General features: G+C 42.1%; 1 protein-coding gene across 7 annotated transcripts in view; it reads left to right on the top strand.

Moving 5' to 3' along the window:
* ATXN1 (ataxin 1) overlaps positions 1-22,580 on the top strand; it is a 287,101-nt gene that overhangs the window by 152,716 nt on the left and 111,805 nt on the right. For all 7 annotated transcript variants that reach the window (XM_059724401.1, XM_019498486.2, XM_019498488.2 and 4 more), the window contains one exon: positions 15,838-15,961. The gene's annotated coding sequence lies outside the window, so the exon portion shown is untranslated. The remainder of the gene's footprint in view (positions 1-15,837; positions 15,962-22,580) is intronic.

Raw genomic sequence — 22,580 nt, 5'->3', positions numbered from 1 at the left:
TGCCTTTTAAGAGTGTGATTTTTTTTTCAACAAAATAATACAGCAAAACCTCTCCTGTGATCACAGTTATACTGCTATAAAGCTGGCTTAGATCTGAATAGCTTAGTTCATACTATCAATTAAAATAAGCACTTTTATAGTGGAATAACTGTGTCCACACTGACTGCTTTAATGCTGTTGCTGCAGTTGAGGCAGCAAAACCTTTAAGCATAGACAACCCTTAAGCTTGAACCTGGTGTAACACAAGCAGTTATGTCCCACCTACACTACAGCTTTTCACTGTGTTGTAACAAAATCAGGGAATAACTGCCTTTGTAATTGGCTCCCTGACTTGATTATAGTGTAGTGTAGGCAAGAGCTAAAAAAAGCTTAGCTGTACTGAGCTCTGTGCTGTTCTAGCTGCAACACTGTTTGAAAGTAGCGTAGGCAGCATGATTTTGTTACCCGTTGTGAAAAGTTCTTTTCTAAAGACATTGGACTCCCTGCATGTGATCTCTGCTACTCAGGGGGAAATACGAAGCAATGAAACATCAGGGAGCAGGTTACAGCACATTGATCCAGTGGGCCAGTTTACTCGGACCCGGGTATGAATTAGAGTAATTTAGGGCCTGTTATCGAGCTACTGGAGGATCAGTTGCATATAGAGCTCTGCATATAAACCTCCGTCGAGCAGTGCACAGGGACTGGAGTGAAAATAAGATCTAGTTCATTATTTAAAAAAAAAAAATGGAATTACAAAATTATAAGGTTTAGGAAAAGCAGTATGGTCTAGTAGACTGAGCACAGGACCAGGAGACAAGAACCCCTGTGTTCTAAAGCCAGCGTGCTGGCTGTGGACAAATCAGTTATCTTCTCTCTGGTGCATCCCTGTTTATATAATAGAATTAATAAATAATATGTGATTTACCTGGTAGGGGTGTGGAGAACTGAATGGCCAGTTAAATTCTCCATGGTGTTTATAGTATGTAGTAATCAACTGTCAATCCTCTGGATCATGGTGTACATATAAGGTACCTGATGAATCCATTTGTACAGAGCCCTGTGACTGTCACACCAAAACCTTCAACATGTATGCCTAAGCAAGAGTATGGAGGAGTAGAGGTTGCCCAAGAGCTCTACCATCCCCTCTTTAGACCATTGAGACACAGAATATAAAGGCCAGGCCAAGTCCAGACATTCAGTACATCAGTATGTGTAGCCTCTGCCAGAGAAATGGACAATTCATAGATTCATAGATTGCAAGGCCAGAAGGGACCTTGGAAGATCATCACATCCAGCCCCCTGTACCAGGCTGCTGCATAAGAACTGCTGCTGACTGCCTGATGCCTCAGCAAAGGTGTATTTCCCTTAGCCTTTTTCCAACTAAGTAATACCCACAAGGAGGTGGGAGCTAGGGTTTTGAAGCACCCTATACTTGCCTTACTCTGGAGGTTGCAACATTATGGTATTTTATTGGAATTACTCTGCTATGAGTAGCCCTACCACATTGCGACCATTTGGATGCAGTTTATGTTCATACCTAGGATCATACAGTGCAGACCATATAGTATGTAAAGCCCCAAATAAGCACTTATTGCTTTTAATTTTACTGAGGATTAAACAATAAAAAATGAGCATTTATTTACTGGCAGTGAATTAAGAAAGTGACCAGCAGCAAATTTGCTTGGCATAGCCTGATGAACAGAACCAGGAGCTAACTTATTCCGGACCTATATACTTCCTAACTGTTATCATTGCCTATTTCCCATGAAGCACCCTTAAGTCAGGCTAAGTCTCAAGTTAGGAGTGTATATTTCAGTATGCCTAAATTTCACTCAACAGAAAGGGCAAGTCCAGGCTAATGGAATGAAAGTGTGTCTTGTAGGAAAGCAAAACACTGTTTTGAAGGGAGAGAGGAGGAGAGATTTGTTCAATTAAATGAATTATTAAAGTTACAGTCTTTTAAAAAGGGTCATATCTGTATGAATTTTCATTGGGGCAGCTTGTCAACAGCACTGCTTCATGGAACGTTAGAGACTTAGCTCATGCCATTGCTAACAACGGTTGCTCCTTGCCAGCAAAGCAGACTAAAAAAATCTAAGGGGAATCACATGAGTCAGCCTTGGTACCCCTAGCAGCTGGAGGGGGGAGGGAGAAAGTGCAGAAGTGCAGTATAAGTACATGTGTGTGTGTGTGCAGGGGGAGTGTTTCTGAATATGCAGTATGAGTCAGTGGCAGACTCTAAAGTGTTTCTGTGTTAAGAGTTACTGAACGTTGAAGAGTTTTTCTTTCCTAATTTAGCATGAAATAAGGGGGGTTTCCAGTGGTGGGGTTGTCCTAAGTGCAGTCACACTTAGCAGTTTCCAGGTTGTACTTTCGTGCCTTTTGTTACTGCCTGTTTTCTCTTCTTCATTTTTATTAAGCGTGAAACTCAGAGGCTTGTCCTAATTACCGCTACAGATAATAGCACAGCTGGAAAGGAACTTGAATATAATAAGGGCCAGCTTCTGCCCTCAGATAATTAATGGGAACTCCAATTGAAGCCATTGGACACTGTGCTCTTGTCACATGATGGCAGAATTTGTTCCATGTATTCTATATGGAAGTGCACATGCTGTGTGCGCTTTTTGAAAGCTTTACCTTCATGGTCTCAAAGGCGTTGAGCTAGAGGTTGGTGAGGTAAATAGAAGTCTTTCAGGTGACTTCCATGGGCTATGGATCAGGCCTAAGCCTGCATTTGGTGCCCAGATCCCATTCATGGCACTGAAGTATGTGCAGACATGGCATTTAGATCAACCTCACTAGGGTGAGGTCGTTCTAAGTGCCTATCTGTGCAGACATTTGGGGAGGTTAAATCAGGGGGGAAAAAATGGGTCTGATCTAAATTAGCTCATTTCAGGAGGTGCACTGACTTAGATCACGAATGGGTTAGCCTGATCTACTGAATGCCTGCATGTGTTCAGCGCACAGCACTGGGGCTGGGAAAGGGCCCAGCCCTGGGGCTGTACTCTTCCTACTCTCCTGACCCTGCCTGAGTTATTTTTAGTCCTTTGACCTCCTCCACCCCTGGATGGACAGCCTCTCTCCATGAACCTGCTAACTCCCTCCCTCCTAGACCTGGTAGCCCTCCGCTGGATCCCACCTGCTCCTCCCATCACCCTGAGTTACACCCCATTGTGGCTCCTGGCACTGGCAAACTTGTGGACAATCTGCCACTCCCTATCTACAATTGTGTGGCTTAAAGTAATCTGCATGATCATAGACTGGTTGCAGCAAATGTCTGTATGTACCGTAGTAAGGCATTTGTCCCTAGGTTTTCTTCTGGACTTACTCCTTTCCAGATTTAGACAGTGTCATGGACACTCATCCAGACACAGAATGACTCCTGGCAGTTCCTGAGCTAACAACATGTTCACTGGCGTATAAAGTAAAATTCTGAAAGGAAATAAAAGACAGCAGATAAATTATTATTCACAGTAATACTGTACTACAGTATACAGTATTTACAGTAATAAAGTAAAATGTTTTTATTTGAATGGTAATTTATAATCGGAGGGTCAAGTGCTCGCTCCTTTGAAATCACTGGCAAAGCTCCAGTTTATTTAAATAGAGTCTTGGATTTGTCCCTAAATCTTGTAAAACATTAACTATTTGTTCCTGTATAGTGCTGCAGTCAACTTTAACGTAATGTTCTTTTTTTTGGCACTATTAATTATTATTGTTGTTGTTATGCAGGAGAGCTGTATGGGAGGAATACTGAAATCTGTATTAAAAATAGCATTTTCATGTCCTCCCACTCACTGTACTTAGTGCACAGAATGCCTTTTATAAATGCAGACTTTCTGCTTGTCTAGATAAAAGGAGCTGTCACTTCATTTCCATAACAAAGTCATTCCCAGGAGAATTTCATTGTTTTAGCAATAGAATTTTTCTAAAAGTCTTCTTATTTTGCCTGAGAAAGGTAACAGGAATGAACTTTTGAGTGGTTAGTCTACAAAACAATTAAGGCAAGCAAGGTTCTTTCATCTTGATGTGTGGGGATTTGTACATGTGTGAATCCTCTTTACTACAAAATGAGAATAAAACCCTAACTAAAGGAGGAAAAGCAAAAAACAATTTTCCTTGCTTACTGAAGCATCCTGAACATTTTTTAACCAATTCTTTTTGGCCCTAGTTCAGGGAAAACACTTAGATACATGTACACGTCCATCCCTCTTCTGGAAAGCAATGCGGTATGTGCTTGAATGATGTCCCTGCCTAAGGATGTTTTCTTGAAGGGGAGCAACTGATAGTATAATAATTGAAAATTATTATGCTACATTATTTAACTGTAGACATTCTCATTATATGTAGGTTGCTGGCTTTTTGGACAAACCCCATCCTTTTGTTCTGTGTTTGAATAATGTCCATCACAGCAGAGTCGTATTCCATGCCTAGGGCACTTAGGCACAACTGCAGGGCTGCCATCCTGCTCGTCCTAGAAATCATTTTTGGTCATTTACCATGCCAATCCCAAAGTTGCTTTGCATTCCACACAAATTTGGTATTCCCTGGATTTGATTGTGGAAAATAATTAACATTAGAAAGAATCATAATATTGTAGTTATAGTTCAATGGATATAAATGAAATCCATAGTCTTTTTAAGTATCTTTCATGAGTAATTTTTGTAGCACTCGGTTGAATACTGTGTAATAGCTTATCAACGCTATTTGGGTAGTGATAAGTGTTATGTACTGCTTCAGTCACTAAAAGCAGCAGGCCCTACCTACTAGCACTTAAGTATGTGTCAGTGATAAATAATAAGAGAGGAAAACAAGTATGTTTTCTGTAGTCAGTATAATCTTTACAGGTTTGGCACCACAGCCTGTAATATTTTACAACTGATATTTCATTAAAGAAATACAATGACTTCAGAAATTAGTATTATTTATAGAGCTGTTTGTGAATTCAGGATGCGATATAATGACTCATCCAACAGCAAACATGTTTGCGCTGTGACTGATATGACTCACGCTGGCATTTGTCTCAAGTATGGCAATTGTTTTAGCCTTTTGCTTGGTCAAAGCACACAGTGAATGAAGTAGCTGAGAACCCCTGTTGCAGATTTACTACGTGCGACTATGTGGGTAAATCGCAGACTCAGCTGTAGAGTATTTCCTGTAAAACACATGCAGATGCACACGCATACACACAGAATACATCCAACAGCAGTACTTCAGTTTTAATACTAGATTCATAGGAAGGAAATGGATAATTACAATTCTAGCTTTTGCACCACATTAAGCAGCCCACATCAAAAGGTATTTGCTGTTAGTGTTTCAACAGGTAATCTCTGGATTTATGGCCAAGTAGTGTTCCTGTTACTTAGTGTTCAGTGAAATCTCTGTTATAAATTAATAGACATCTTAATCCAGAAAAAAAACTGAGTCAATAGTGCCTTTGTCTTACCACACTTTAGCTCAAGTTGCATCAGAACTAAAAAAAAGATGTAGCTGTAATTGCTGTGGAAGTAGGGAGACATGTAAGTGTAATTTTTTTCAGTTGGTTGGTCCATTTTGGTAAAGAGAATGATTACTGGATAATTGGCCCCTGGGGTGTTAACTACTGAGAATAAAAACACTGGGACTGTAGTGACCCATCCACACTGTAAGAGCACTGTATTCCAGTTCTATGAAAAACACTCTGTGCGTTGAATTTAGACCTACATTTTGAACAGGTTGTCATCTGTATCAAAAGTAGAAGTATGATCTAGCTGTTCAAATGTGCCATAAGCTTTGCTTTAGCTGATGGCGGCACCCACGTTTTTACATAATAAATTTCACAAAAGGAAAAATTACTCTCAAAGTTGAAGCTTCTGGAGATTTTATTTTTATGGTTATATCTTCAATATTACTGGCTCTGAGCTTAAATTACCATAGGCCAGTGATTCTCAGCCTGGGTAGCATGATACCTTGGGACGGCTTGAGATCCTTTGAAGGACAATGGAGTGCTGCAAGGAGAGAGAATATATCAGTTTTGTGCCTCACACCCTAGAGGGGAGCAGAAACTACTGATGAACAACATTTTGTGACTCTTATGACTTTTCTGGAGCCCCTCACTATCTTGAAAATCAGAGTCCCAAGGTCCTAACAAACGTGGCTCTGTCTGCCTGCCTATAGTAGGTATTGTCTCTATAATCATTTTATGACTCTAAGGCTTAAATGAACCACAGATGATTCAGATTGCTCAATACTGCAGTAGAATTGATTCTCAGGCCTTTCACAGTAAGACTGTTTTATGGACTTTTTTTGACAGCTTTTCTGTAGTAGTGGTTCTTAGCCTTTTAGACTCAAGGCACCCTGGTATAGATAGTTTTCTCTTGTTTTGACTACAGAAAAAAAAATAGGGCAATTCTTTTGTAGAAAAGAACTCAGAAAGACTACAGCAGGTCAGAATGTTTTAACACTACAGATTCCTTTTTGAAATCTCTGCCTTTATCTTATGGATCATGTTCACACACCTTTTAGTGCTAACATTTATGGCACCCTTGAAAAGATCTCAAGGCACCCCAGGGTGCCATGGCAACTTGATGGAGAATCACTGCTCTGTAGCATTGCTTTTCTTCAATAAGCATGGACCTGTGTTAAATCCTGTGTTCCTACCAGTAAAAGATGGGTAGGGTGTAGCAGCCTTCCAGGGTCCCATGGAGCAAAAGAATGCTGCCTCTGGGGGCTCTGGCTTCCAGTACAGAGAGATGGCCTCTGAAGACTGCAGGTCAGTAGAGATCACTTCACTTTCTAAACTCTATTGTCTCCCCAAATTGCTCAATTTAAGGCACCTTTACACCGCCAGAACAATTTAAAAAGTTCCAGGTGCTGAGGGCTTGATTGCCCACCATCTTGCAGTTTGTTTAGTTGCTGAAACCTGTGCAAAGTGAATGTGAAACTTTCATCTGCTTTGTGCTTATGTGCCCAATGGGGAAAGCCATGGACAACTGTCCTTTGCACAGGAGGCAAAGTGGACAGTCCAGCTCTGGCCTGTCAACTTCCTCTGCCAAATGGGGCCTTGTGGAGGAAAAGGGCTGCAGTCTGCTTAAGTCATATAAAGTGAGCCTGATTCTCACATACAAAAAGGTCATTTTGCATTGCTTTATCCTTAAACCAAGTATTGATATAATTTAAGGCACTTTTAAGGCTGGAACATTTGCAAAGGGGCTTTTGTGTAAGAATCAGATCTGTTTAGCACAGACTTTCTGCATTTGGCAGATTGTCAGGACATTTTTGGTTGGGCAAAGTTTGGGCATGACTTGTGTAGAGAAACTTTTATTAACCTTGTAAATGATGGCTAATTCGTACTTTTCCCCTTATCCTTTTATAAATTCTGCACATGTAAAATCACCCAGGCCTGACTGAAAACCATTTAGAAGAGGTTTCTTAACATGACAGATGATATGCTTGTTAAGGAATTGAAATAGCATACCTCCAGGAAGATACGGCTTCATCTTTCCCAGTCTTAATGGCACAGGAATGAACCTAAGATTCTTTAATACCAAGGAGGAAGTTAATTACTGTTTTTTATGAGCTGAAGGATTAGATGAGGGATAATAGTGAATAGCAAAACAATTTAAACAGAGACAATTTTCATCTCCTAATTTTTTTTATTAATGTATACCAATTTGTGAATTAGGAAAATAAAATTACATGATAGAGGGCAGCAAAGAGAGCCAGAATGCATAAGAAGAGAATATAAAATGATACTGTCATGGTCAGTAGCACTTGATCTTTTCTTGCAACAAGTGCAAGTATTGCAAATGGCTGGCTTCTGATTTTCAGCTTTGCTATTACTGTATTTACTCAAATGTGTTGATCTGCTTAAATGCCTGCATGTGTATATGCTGGCCTGTTCTCACTTACTGCGCGGTAATTTACTGTGCAGTAAATTTAAACCGGTATAAATGTATGTGTAGACATACCCACTATGCATGGTATTAATTCAAAGTCAAATGGCTCATGATTTACTATATAGTTCGTTGGGCTGGGCCACAGCAGAGTCAACAGCATTTCAAGCCATTGTGACCCCACATCATACCATTGTTCAGCAGGTGTGTGTATTCCAGATATCCCTTACAAAGGATCCATGTGCTAATTAGCCCCACGCTCACGACTAGAAGTGGGTGTTCTTGTCATGAGTCCTGCTATCCTCCAAAAATATATAAGCAGATGAGGCATAGGGCAACCTGTTTTGTCACTGCATCATGGAGGGCAGGGCCACACTAATATACTATAGGTTGAGAGAGGGGCTGACAGAGGGATTCTGGATAAACTGGGGCCCTGTTTGGTGATGCTTGCTAGATACTGAAGGCTGGTGAAGAAACCGGAGTCATTAGAAATGGGTAAGAAAGGCTCAGCTCAGCTGTGAGAGAGAAGAGGAAGTTGAAGTATATGCAGTATAGTGGCTCACCATAACCTGAAAAAGAGTCAGCGCTGAGGAGGACTGCACTCAGTGGGTATTACTGTATATTTTTTCAGATGAGCTTTACCAGCATATCCTTGTAGATTCCCATCAGCATTTTTGGGGAGGGTGCTGGAACAAGGTCTGGTCTCTCCAAGCATTGGCTTGATATTGCAGTATCTCCAGGGCTGGTGCTCATTGCTTCCTGCAACTGCAAAAAAGTTCCCACCAGCATGTTTGCCCCAAGCGGGCCATGCACTTTATAAACATGCTCGGTGTTATCTGTATTTAATCTGCTTCATTGTTGGTTTCTGTTACTGAGCACATGCTGCTTTTTGCAGCAGTTCTAAGATAGGCAGTGCATTTAATGTGGTTTCCTTGTATGCAAATATAAGACAAGGGTTTTTTTTTTCTCCATGTTGATTGAAGGAAAACACCTCGTCTTATATTCGAGTAACTGTGGTATATCTTCGACCTGTTGCTTACTCCATGGCTTTTATTCATCCTCAGGGGTCTAACTTTAGTGTCCAAGAACAAGCAAAAGGTAATTCTCCTATTCTTGGGATGTGGTCTGCTTGGCTCTGTTAAAGTGCTGCATTCAATATTCCTTTTATCTCTTAAGGCAAGGGTATACTACATATAATTTATTATTTAGTAGTTCAGTTACAGTATCACCTATCAGCTATAAATATAGCCTCTTCAGATAACAAAATGTCTTCCTGTTTGTACTGGTGATATGACTGCAACCAAGCTCTGTAACCAAGTTAAATTCTGGCCCATCCAAAATTTTATCCTGGTTACAGAGCACAGTTGAAGTCAGGGCCACTTCTAGTTGTTTCAGAGGACAGCCTGTCTGTAATCAATTATTAGCCTAACTTGCTTTATTTTGTGGTGTAGATGGGTATTAAGAAACCAGCCATGTTTCCTGTGTATTTAGTATGCTGAAAGAGTAGGCACTCACATTTCAGACCTTGTAATAGTTCTCAAGCAACCTTTGGGCTAGATTCTGTTTTGATTTACTGTCAGACCTCAATTACTCCACTCTCTTCAATGAGGTTATTTCACAGGAGGGAACAAGAGCAGCACAGGCTGTTCACTATGGTATCTAGACGGTGGTAGAGTTTACCACGATGTTCCCCAGGCCTGTAGCCACTCCTGCTGCAGCCCTTCCATATGTTCCAGAGAGCATTCAGAAATTATATTGTTGGGTATACCGCGGCAAACGGATTGTATCAATTAGAGGATGAATGCTGCTGTTTCTGAAAGAATTGTGCCTCCCTGAGGCACAATCTCTATCTACCTACCCTCAGGACTATTTGCACCATTTAGCCTTTATCCTTGAGCATAAAAATGGTTGAAAATATTCAGAGGCAAATACACTTTGCTTCATAGAAACAGGCACAAACCAGAAGTCTGTTTCAGAGATCCCAGGCTCTGTGCAATAGTGTTGCATGACTAGTATTCAATTAAATGATTAGTTTCTATGACTGGCAGATGCAATTTGGGCAACTACTAAAATTAATGGAAAGTCTCTGGTTAATTAGAGTGGGCTTCTCTGTAGTTTGAAGTCTAGGGGGCTCTGGAAGAAGAAGTCTTTACCCCCAAAAGCATTTGAAAGGCTACTGAGCAACAATGGGAAACCTGTGGTACAATGAGAAAGATCCATATTCCCCAACCCCCCAGTTCAGAAACATATTCCCCAATCCCCCAACCTTGGGGATTATTCAAATGTAGAGTTTAAATTTGGTTAATTTATAAAGGAGGTATTTATAAAATTTGGATCAGATATGAATTTCAGATACCCTCTGACTTTTGGAGATATTCAGATCCGCAGCTGAGGCTCTGCCTAATATGGGGCATGTTGTCCGGGCAAAGAAGAAATGTTTATATCATATTAAAAACTAACGCTGTTTATTTTTTGTAAAAATGTTAAGTATGTCTCATGATTCTTTTAAGTCCACATTCTGTATTACAAGTAAATGGAAAGAAATGCAAGTGGTGGTGGTGGGGTTATTATTATTATTTTTTTTTTTTTGGTGAATAATTTGTTTGCCAAAAAATGTAGTTTCAGGGACACCAAAAATTGTTTGCCAGTATCATCAATGTTTTTTGCCTGAAAAAATGGGAACATTTTTGAGAACTTCAAAATATTTTACTTCAGCTTTTTGCAACAGAACGGTTTGGGTTTTTTTTTCATTTTGGAATGATGTTTTTATTTTGAAACTAATCTAACGTTAAAAATTATAAAAGAATAAAAATAATCACAAATGGTGAAGTAATCCAAAACTAGAGAGAGGGAGAGTATGTTTTAGATTACTTCACCATTTGTGATTAATTTTTTCCTTGATTGGATTGAATAGAACATTTAGAGTTGACCCAAAACAAAAATGTTCTGCTTCCGCCTCCCCCAAAACTTCCATTTTTTGGATGACCCAATTTTTTAAAAATTCAGTTTGGGTTACTGAACCAACAATATCTGTCGTTCACATGGCTCTACATATAGAATAGTACAGCTATTTCTATTTTGACTTGCAAGATCCTCATTCTGTGCCCATCTTTTGAGTATCAGTGCTTGTTAGCACTGTGTTAAGTATGTTCGGTCTCCCATTGAAATGAGCCTTGCCATTTTTGTATAGTTCCCTTGTGCCAGATGAGTGAAGTTGTTAACCACAGGAGCATTCCTGTGTCCATGCCGTGTAGTGTGCTGAATGCTTGATAAGGACTGGGACCTTAATCTTGCTCCTAAATTCTATGGGAAGTCAGTGCAGAGTTGAGCAGTGTGTTGCCCTTACCAAAGGCTGTGTTGTGGAGGAGACATGCATTTGGCAGTAGCTGGAGTTTCATAGATTTCATAGATTTCATAGACATTAGGGCTGGAAGGGACCTCGGAAGATCATTGAGTCCAGCCCCCCGCCCAAAGGGCAGGACGTCAGCTGGGGTCATAGGATCCCAGCAAGATAAGCATCCAGTTTCATCTTGAAGGTGTTCAATGAAGGCGCTTGAACAACCTCCGGTGGCAGGCTGTTCCAGACCTTGGGGGCTCTGACAGTAAAGAAATTCTTCCTTATGTCCAGCCTGAAACGATCTTGTAGTAGTTTGTGACCATTCGTCCTCGTCATCCCTTGGGGCGCTCTGGTGAACAAACGTTCCCCCAGATACTGGTGGTCACCCCTGATAAACTTGTAGGTGGCCATCAGATCACCCCTGAGCCTGTGCTTTTCCAGGCTAAAGAGCCCCAGGGCTCTCAGCCTGTCATCGTAGGGTCTGCTTCCCTGACCTCTGATCATGCGCGTGGCTCTTCTCTGGACTCTCTCAAGCTTCTCCACATCCTTTTTGAATTGTGGAGCCCAAAACTGGATGCAGTACTCCAGCTGCGGCCTCACTAAGGTGGAGTACAGGGGGAGAATGATGTCCCGGGATTTGCTTGAGAAGCATCTATGGATGCAAGCCAGCGTTTTGGTCGCTTTACTAGCCGCAGCATCGCATTGCAGGCTCATGTTCATCTTGTGGTCAATGATGACCCCCAAGTCTCTTTCTTCCATAGTGCTAACCAACATAGCACTGCCGAGCCTATAAGGATGCTGCGGGGTTTTTTTCCCAAGGTGGAGAACCTTGCATTTATCGGCGTTGAACACCATCAGATTCTCATCCGCCCACTTGCTGAGCCTGTCCAGGTCAGCCTGGATCATCCGCCTGTCTTCTGGTGTGGATGCTTTGCCCCAAAGTTTGGTGTCATCGGCGAACTTGGCCAGCCCGCTTCTGACTCCAGTGTCCACATCATTAATGAAGATGTTGAACAGTATGGGTCCAAGGACAGAGCCCTGGGGGACCCCACTGGTCACAGGATACCACGATGAGTGACTTCCATCAATTACTACCCTCTGGGTCCGACCCCGGAGCCAATTTTCCAGCCAGTGGATCGTGGGGGACCCAAGGCGACAATTGGCCAGTTTCTCCAAGAGACGATCATGGGACACCAGATCGAAGGCTTTTTTGAAGTCAAGATATATGACATCAATCTCATCTCCCTTGTCCAGGTGATAGGTCACCTGGTCGTAGAAGGAAATGAGATTGGTCAAGCAAGACCTACCCGCAACAAACCCGTGCTGGCTATCCCTTAAGATGTTGGCGTCGGCCAGTCCATTAAGGATGGCCTCCTTAATAAACTTTTCTAAGATCTTCCCCGGGATAGAAGTCAGGCTGATGGGCCTATAGTTAGCCGGATCCACTTTCCTCCCTTTCTTGAAGATAGGCACCATGTTGGCCTTCTTCCAGTCTTCGGGCACTACACCAGAGCGCCAAGAGTTTTCAAAGATCCGCGCTAGAGGCTGGGCTATGATGCTCGCCAGCTCCTTGAGTACCCTGGGGTGAAGATTGTCAGGGCCGGCTGACTTGAAGGTATCCAGCTTCTCAAGATGTTCCTTCACAAAGTCAGCATTAATGGAGGGCAGGGGATCACCCTCACCCGGACTTCCCGGCCCTGTAGCGGGCACGGGCGTCCCATGGGGCTGATGAAAGACCGACGCAAAGTACCTATTTAATAGGTTGGCTTTTTCCTGGGCGTCAGTTGTCAGTTGCCCCATCTGGTTCAGCAGGGGTCCAACGTTGCCCCTGCTTTTCCTCCGGCTCCCCACATATCTGAAAAAGGACTTTTTATTGTCCTTGATGCTCAAAGCTAGCTGGAGTTCAGTTGCAGCCTTGGCTTTCCTGGTCTGCTCCCTACAGGACCGGACCAGTGCAGAATAATCCTCCTTGGAGGTGACTCCCATCCTCCATCCTTTGTAGGCCTTTCTTTTTAGCCTCAGGAGGTCTGCTAGGTCCCTGGAGAGCCAGGGGAGCTGCTGTGCCCTCTTGCTGCCTTTCCTCCGAGATGGAATAGACTTAGTTTGTGCATTGAGGATCGCTCCCTTGAGGAGCAACCGCTCTTCTTGAACTCCCCTCTCCCTGTGGTCACAGTCCCTTAGGGCCTCACTGACAAGCCTCCTGAGCTTGTCAAAGTCGGCTTTCCTGAAGTCAAGGACTTGCGTGTTGCTCACTGACTTGCCAGCTTTTCGGCGGATGGTGAAGGTGATCAGCTCGTGGTCGCTGTCACCCAGCTTCCCATCGATCACTAGGTCGCCGACTAGGTCCTCCCCAGTAGCCAGCACCAGGTCGAGCAGCGCTTTGCCTCTCGTTGGCCCATAGACTTCTTGAGTCAGGTAGAGGTCATCCACGCACGAGAGGAAGCTTTGCGACCGCTCAGGTTTTGCTGAGCGATCCTCCCACGAGATGTCTGGGTAATTGAAGTCACCCATGACAACCATGGTCCTGGAGCAAGCTGCCTCAGCCAGTTCCTGGGCAAACTCCTGGTCTAGCTCAGGACTTTGGGTGGGAGGTCTGTAATAGACTCCCACCATTGTGTCCCCTGTGCCGTGTTCCCCATGGATTTTAACCCAGAGGGTCTCCAGCCGTCCACCCTGGTCGCCAATATCGGCTTGCAGGGACGCGTAGCTTTCCTTAACATAGAGAGCTACACCCCCGCCCCTTTTCTCTACACGATCCCTCCTGTACAGGGTATAGCCATCTATCCCCGTGGTCCAGTCATGGGTGGAGTCCCACCAGGTCTCCGTGATCCCTATGACATCGTAATTGTTTGCACTGAGCAGGAGGATGAGCTCCTCCTGCTTATTCCCCAAGCTCCTGGCATTAGTGTACAGGCAGGCAAGTGCCCCCTGGGGGGCTCCTTCCTTGCCCACAGATTTTACCAGGGCTGGGGCTGGGGTGGGCTCCCTTGAGTGCCGTAATCCGTTGGCTTTGCAAGGATTGTTCAGCGGGCCAGTTCCCTAAGACCTGAAGTCATCATGGCCATGCTGCTGCAATCCAGCTGAATGTGTGATGTAGATATCAGCGAGTGAGGTCACAGTCCCAATCAGAGATGACCAAAGTGTGATTTGCAGATTCTGCTATGCAAGAGGTTAGCACCAGCAAGGAATCCAAGAGACTAAACTGCACAATTGTGCATGTACATCTTCAAGCAAAAGAGACTGCTGTACTCTTCAAGAATCTTTCCTCTGCTCACTAGTATCACCTCTGTCTTGCCAGCTGTACTTCATCCATGAGCTGATCTTGTCCGACTGTCTGCTTTGCTTCCTGTCTACCTACAGTGCTTTTAGGATGCCACGTCCTGTGGTATCTAGGTTCATGAATCCTGTAACTGCATAAAACTGTTTTCATAGGCTTATTTCAAGGAGATACAAACAATGTTGTGGCAGAAAATGAAACTAGAAAGAGGTGATAAAAAAATAAGAGGGCACCTGGACACAAAACCTATTTTTCAGTATTCTTTCTGGGGTTCAGTTTTTTAGTGTAATCTAGTGGTTTTTCCAAACCCTGATTAAAAAAAAAAAAAAAAAGTCTAAGAATTTGTGTTGATGAGTGATGGGCTGTTTGGACCCCCCAGGGAATATTAGCAAATACAGGCACATCTGTCCTACAATCTTCTACTTGTATTTTTGCTGCATAATTTACATTAGAAAAAATGTATTTGGCATGACCCGAGAGTAAAACTCAAGTTTGGCACTTAAAATTGCATGTTTTTCATATTCCCCAAACCCACTAATGCAAGTTCCTCACCCTCAAGTATGTATCTCAGGGGTATGGTAGGTCAAAAGAGTTAGTCAGTTGGCTTCTAAAGAAATATTCCTGGCTTGGGTCAGTGATAAAAAGAAAAGAAGTGCTATCCAAGAAAATCAGGTGTGGAAAATCCTCATTATTGGTACAGGAATAGGTGTTATGTATATTTTTGGTTTTAATACACTTTAACTGCTGCTGCTTTGTGGCACTCTATATTTTGTGCGTTATTGTTTGTAGGTGGGTCTGGAGGATATCCAACTGGCAAACTAGATATCCAACTGCAGCACCACAAATATATACAGTTCACTTCTTGTGCATTTGTGTCATTTCTCATCATTTCCTTGACCCTGCAAAAGCATCTTGTGCAGTTGGATCCTAAGATGTTGACATAGCCCCCTGTGATGTGATTCAGTATGGACATAAGAATCTACTTGTGGATCTTTTTGGAGGACTGAGGCTTTATTTATACAAGTCTTTCCCAAACAACAAGTCAGAATAGTGTATCTAGTCTCATCATAGTAATAAAATAAAAACAAAATTCAAGAACCATTTTGATTATAAATTAGCTTCAACATCAGATCATTTGTGAAATCACAGATTTAAAGGCTTTACTTGTTGATAATAAGAGTCGCAGAACCAGAGTGGCTATTAATGTTCAGTGTCTGATGTGCTTCCCATACCAGAATCTCCATTGCCAAAATGCATTGGGTCTAGTAAGCTATAGAAATCGATTGATCATTTTGAAAACAGTTGTATGGATATTTTTGTCTTTGTTCCTCTTCTGTTTTGCTTAGTTTCATTTCTTGTCTTTGAAGGTATTTCCTACTTTATTTGAAAGAAAAGAGGCACTGTCAACCCGCAAGTGACTTCACAGCTTCTGAAAAATCTTCATGGTAAAGGATAATCTGGGACTCCCTGTTGAAGAGCATAGTGAATGTTGTGAGTTATTAACTGCAGTACTATCCTTTGCAATAATGTTTTTTGGTATGGATTTCTGCATTGCGGTGTTTAATGGGGTCTTGGCTATTATGAAGTTTTGGGCACCTTAATTCTTGTTGAAGCAACTAGAGTTTCTGCTCCTAGACAAGATGCTTTTTAATTCAGTTTTTAAAATTCTTCTTCTAGCATAGAGGGAAGAGACCTGAAAAATATTGTTGGGTTTCTTTTTCATTAGAGCGATGCCATTTGGATTAACACAGTTAATTATACACTGCTCTCAGCTTCTCAGGTAAATGTATAAATTCTGCTTATGAGGGGCTTATGACTGTGTGGTTTAAAAAGAAAATAATGATGTGGGGGAAGGGTCATCATGCAGGATATAAGATACAGGAGTATACACACTCAGACACACAATTTGATTTAAATACTTTGTTCATTTTCAAGTGAGAAGAAAGCAACTTTGGGCACTTTTTTGTATCCTTTGTATTAAAAGTAGTGTATATATGTTATTTTGATAAGGATGTTGTTTTAAAAAGTGGCTCTCGTATAAATTCTTTCCTCTCCTTATCTCACAAATGCCCATTCATGCGAATGAGAGCTTACGTTTGTGTATGTAACGAGGCAGCTAAAGTATCAGTCCTGCCATCTTTAATAAATGAAAATATTCCCATGAGGAAAGGAATATTCCCTTCCTCAGCACAAATGTTTTTATGTTCAGCATCTCTCTTTCTGTGTTAACTGCTTTCTGGGCTGTGAAGGGCAGTCTATGCAGAAATAAATTTCTACCAATAGGCTTGTGTTTCTTATGTTCCCCTGTCAGGTCTGAGTGTAACTCATGTTCTTGTCTAGGAGCAAATGGTCAGAATTCTGGCGTTCAGAAAATGCAGGAGTCCTTCTGCCCACATTAATAAGATAGCTACAGTTTCTTCCAGAGTGGGCAAACAAATTTCATTTTAGTAAGCCCACTTGAACATCCTCTAAATTGTGTCTGTTTAAATAACAAAAATTATTACTATGGAACCCCAAATCCAGTGGTTTCTGCCACAACACACTTCTATTTTCACTCCTGACTGTCCAGTTTTTCTTAGGAGGTTTGGAAATGCTTGAGTTTCATAATTGTAGCACATTATAATGATATTGAAGTCATCCTATCCTCTTGATATAGTCCAGTTTACAGTCTTAAACTAAGGCTGCTGGATGTAGTTAGAAATGTGCATGTGTGGAGCTGAAGAATATAACTAGAAAAGTGATTTGATTTTTAATTTATAAAGGAAAATGAGTACAATTACTTTATTTCCCACTGGATGTTTGCCCTTTACATCCAGGCACCCATAAAATGATATTTTCAGCCAACTCTAAAGCAAAGCTGAGGAATGAGAGTCAGTGCGCAGTGTTTCATGCCACAAAGGAGAGAGACATGGCGAGGCTTAGCAGAGGCTCTTAAATAATTCTCCAGACGGTCCTTCATTTTGCTTCAGGGTTTTATGATCATTAAGAAGAATCTCCATAATCCTCCCAAAATAATTTAGCTGTTGCCAATTTTGCAGTTCTGAACCTGACATGAGACCGTGAGGTCTGATTATAGCCTCTGGTTCAGTGGGGCTTGCCCTCCATCTCCCTGGGGCTTACATATTTCCCTTTGTTCAGCTGCTTCTTTCTAGGTTGTTGGCTTCATGAGTCAGACTGAGAGAGGAAATGAGTGGGAGCCCTCTCCCAAGGGCCACACACAAGTAGATGTCAGATTAGATTTTGAAGATGCTCAGAGCTTAGTTGTCCTTCTCTTTGCTTATATTTTTCGCTCATCAGTAAAATACTTTATTGTTCTGATTATAAGTTGACCTCAATTTTTCAGGTTTAATTGTAGAAAAATCTTCTTTTCCTCCTGAATTGAAGTTGACAACTGTAGATGAAGGCTTGGAACTTTTATTGCCCTTAAAATCTCTCAGGAGGATCAAATAACCAAGGAAAGGACCCCAAAGTGTTAAATGTACTGGAAAACACTAAAATGAAAACCGCGCTATAAAAATTCTGACTTGGTATTTTCATTGCATTTACAAAATACAAAAAAGACTTGTCAGTACAAAAATCAAGTCTGAGTGTTGGGGGCCCAATTATAGGACAACCCTATGCATAAACTGAGTGTGGGTTTGGGTTTTTTTTTGGTTCTTTTGGAGGAAAGAAATGATAGACTTACAATCAGAACAGTACATTAGCTAACAGTATTGATATCTTTAAATAAGAAGCTTAATAATGCTAATTAATAAATAAAAGCAGCCTGTATAACTTATTGCTTTAAGCTTTCTGTATGTTCAGATAGACGTGGCTGTATTAGGTACCCTGTCTTCACACTTTGAAGGTTCCTTTGCAGCTCTAAGGATTCACTTGCGAAGGACGAATCTAGGGTACAGCATGGCAGTCAGAAAGAAAAATGCCATGTTTACTTGCATACAAAACACCCTGAAATCAGATTCACAGCTTGGTTTTGGAAATCAGAATAAAGGAAAAAAGATTTTTTTCCAGCGTTATAGCAACATGGAGCAGGAACAGACTAAAATGCATGCAAGGTTGTGAAATAAGAGAAGAAAGACTAGGAGTAGCTACCAGATGGCAAAACTGCTGGAAGAAAGGTTAGCTAACTAGTGAAACATTCAGAACATTAAAAAGGATTTGTGATCATTGACACCAGTGGAGTGAAGAACAAATGAGCCATTAAGTCAATTGACTCCCTCACCTGTCTAAAAATAAATGCCACTGCTGTTGCTGGGCAGTTAGTTTTGGAGCAGGAATCAAAGCTTTTATTCTGGGCAGAAAAAAACAGCTTTCCTGCTTAGGACATGCACCCCTATTATGGGGAAAAGATGCATGTAAATGTGGAACTAGTGTGCAAAGCTGCAGGGATAGTAATAGATTTTTCTTAGACAGCTCTACTGAATGTCATGGTAGGGGTATTTCATGGAAAAGGGAGTATTCTTCAGAGGACTGTGTGGATTTCCCTATCCAGACTAGCCCTGTGAACTCTCCTGGGGAGATAATCATGAACAGTGGTAAAATGCAAGGTGGCAAATAAGGCAACAGCACTAACTTAGAGGAGATGCAACAATAGCAGCCATTGCTGCTGCCACTGCCCAGGGTGCAGACTTCCTAGTTATGCCTCTGATCACAAATCATGATAGAGGTTGTAGTATCTGTGCAGTATAGTCCCTGTCTGATTAGAGTCAGTACCATCTTAAGCTTCTGAATGAAGGCAAAGGCGGTCTCCTTTTGGATACATTTCATGGGTCTCCTGGTCAGGTGATAAAGACCTGAGTAGCTAGGGTGAGGCCTGTGGTTTGAAAGAGTCTTGTCAAGGCATCTGGGAACAGCAGCTTTTTGGGGATTATTGGTAGTGGATGAAGAGCACTTTAAAAGTCACCAGGGGGGGTGTGTATCCTGTCACACTGTTTCATCTTAGCAGACAGTACTGCAAGAACTGGAGGCAAGGAACCAAGCGCCCTGCCTTTCCTAACAGAGACCAGAACACATGTAACAGGGATTGGCACTTGTTTAGGAAATATGATCATCACCTTGGTGTTTTTAGAGCATCATTGTTCCCTTTTTACTTAAGTTACAAAGATGTGTGCTCATGGTCCTTTCTTTCTTGTGTCCTTGTGACGGGTATTTTGCAGAATTCACAGATTAATTCAAATCCAACAGGCCTCTACCATGAGTGCTTCTGTTATAGCCTCAGGGATGTATTTGGTAGCCATGTTGGTCTGAGACAAAAAGAAATGCAGAACTCTAGAATGCTTGGTTGAGAGAGACCTTTTATTAGACCTACTAAGCCTGAAAGCTTGCAGAAAAAAAGTAATTTTTTCTGCTCCAGCCTTGAACTCTCAACCTCAGAACTTCTAGCCACTTGTCCCAGTGTGCATGCCACCAGAACAGGGTTATGCTTATGACAAGGTGTGTTGAGACCAATTGGGCATTCTCATGATGAACAGTAGTTGTTCTTTTTCTTACAATCCATCGTTTCAGCACCAGTTCCATTTTAGAGAAAAAAAATACATGTGAATTAAAACCAGGACAATGTATCCACCTAGAAACTTTGTTTAATAAACAGTACCATTTTTCTCCCTCCCTTTCTCTCCCTCCTTTCCCTTCATTTGAATGAAACAAAATTCTGGGCTAGTAGAGCAGTTTGCTTATACAAATTAAGTCCATGTCCTGCTTTTGCAGAGAGAAAGGGAGCAGTCATGAAGATCCCTTAATAAGGAATGTTGTTTCTCTCTGAGGGATAAATACAAAGAAAGGTAGGGGGTTTGCTCCTTCTGTGGTAGCTTGTGTTTTCCAACATAAGATTCTGGACTGATGGTTTCCCAGTAGGGTTTAGATATGCTGAATTAATGTGGTTTGCCTAAGCCTTGCAAATGTGCCCTTTTGCTTTTCAGAATGCTATACACAGGGTTTGAAACATGCATGCTCTTGCAAGAGCAAACAATAAACTCATCATGTCCCTTGCTGAAGGTATTTCTTTATATTTGTTGCCCTGGTGCCAGATCTCCTTGGCACAGTTTGTGAGAACTGGAAAACAAATACCGAAATCATCTGTGTGTCAATAAGTAAAATATCCTCAGCTGGTCTCTCTCTGTCGCAGTTATTTAGAGCAAACTGCAGATGGCAGGCTAGTAAACATCCTTGTTCCTTGCTGTGACAGGCTTTTTAATGCTCAGCTTTGATGGTGTTTGCCTTGTGGGAGTGCAGTCTGAGCAAGGATTTTAAGATTAGCACTACCAAGTTTTGCTAGTGTTTTGCAGTTTTGCAGTTCTGTTTCCTTTTGGAAGCATAAACTTTCCCTTCCCTGCTCCTTCCTTTTTATTGCTCCTTGTATCCTGGTCCTATTTCATTCATACTCCTCCACCCCGCCCCTCCTTACTGCAAGCTGTTTTTTCTGGCACCTTCACCTTTGGCAGGGGTGGTCAATGAGCAACTCCTCCTGGAGTTGATGTCAGTGCTGCTTCCTGAATTAGCTGGCAAGGTTCACTGAAGTCCAGGCACACCCTTTCCCTAGAGCAAGCGCCACCTTCTTTGCATGCCCAGGCTTCCACTGGTGTGTACTGGTGGCAGCTGCTACAGCCCCTCAAAGAGAAGGGATAAGCCTCAAGTAGAAACAGATCATGAAAAACATAGGCTAATGACCATTTTTTAGTTTGGTTCTCAATTGCATCAGGTCTTCCCTGGGACTTGATCCTTAGGCTGGATTGCAGTATTGTTTGAAACACTGCAGTTATATGCTCACACAATGGCAAACTGTGCAGCCCTTGGGGAGAAGTTTGGACACACACTTTCAAGTGTCAGAGGTGTTTGTTACTGAACTCTTTTTGCATCTGTGTGCTAACCACTTCAGGGTACAAGACAGAAATCCCCTGCTCCCAACAAAGAGACAGAGACTGCATGTTTCCACTCTCGCAAATAACTACCCTGGATGTGGCCATTTCATATTTATAGGGATGATGTGTTGGGGGGGTGGGGGGGGTGCAGGGAGGGAGAACAAGAATTGCTGTCGTTTGAAAAATGTCTTTCTGAAACGGCAGTAATTTATTCCCAGGCATTATACTTGCTTAAGAGCTACAGACAGCTGAAGCTTCCTTTAAATAGCAATAGCACTCTATAGGCATGCTATAGATAGGGCTTCAGGTTTCTGACATTTCTCTGCCAAAAATCAGAAGTATTTCTCACCAAATAAATGTTTATTCTGAAAGCTCTGTTTCCTGGTGTTTATTTTGCCTCCCGTGCTTCTGAAGGACATGTGAGAACAGCTCAAGACTGATGGGCTGGGAGAAGAAGTTGAAACCTTTTGGTTGCCTTTTGTGCTATAGAAATCATTTAACAGTAAGTCCAGACTTTGCATCTGGAAGATCTGTAGGTGGTAAATATTGGCTTAAAGTGAAAGCTGGAAAAAAATTCCTAGCACAGCTACTGTGTGTATAGAAAGCTAAGATAGGCCATTGTGAATGATGGCTCCTTGTTTCCATCAAGGGAGTCATCATGATAATGTCTTAAACAGCAAGCATTTATTTGACTCAGCAGAACTGGACACCTGTATTCATGTCTGCACAGCCTCCCTACACTCTCCTACTCATGTTCTATAGTCTCCATCTCCCAGGCTCTTCACTGCCTTCTTATGACTCTTTCGAACTGTGTGGCTGTGCTTGGAGGCATAACGGGACCTCCAGGTCCTGGGCAGCAATTACTCAGGAAGCAGCACACCCAGCTATTAGTTGTGTTAGTGGCTATTCTTGCTCCTGCCAGAGGCAGTATCTGAGGCTGCTGCCTCAGTGATGCCCCCTTTCAGTGATGTTACTGGTGCCTTCTTCCCTGTCTCAGCTGCTCTTCTGCTAGCTTCCTAACACTTTCCATGCAGTGCTGCCAGCTTCTACCATCCCAGCACAAGGTTCTGTCGTTGAAGCAGCTGTGGTTGCCAGAACTTCGTGATCCATGAGTATGACATTGTTCTTGTAAATTATGGGATATTTTCCCTTTGTATTCATGGGTTACAGTATACAATCCATGTATTAAAGTAATTTCTAGTTAAGTTATTCATTGCTTTCTCTTGCTTTCTTCTCAGCCTATATAGCTTCCA

The sequence above is a fragment of the Alligator mississippiensis genome, chromosome 3 (assembly GCF_030867095.1).
Source record: "Alligator mississippiensis isolate rAllMis1 chromosome 3, rAllMis1, whole genome shotgun sequence".
NCBI classification, from domain to species: Eukaryota; Metazoa; Chordata; order Crocodylia; family Alligatoridae; genus Alligator; species Alligator mississippiensis.
The sequence above is the reverse complement of the archived record's forward strand: the minus strand, read 5'-3'. Positions and strand labels throughout refer to the sequence as shown.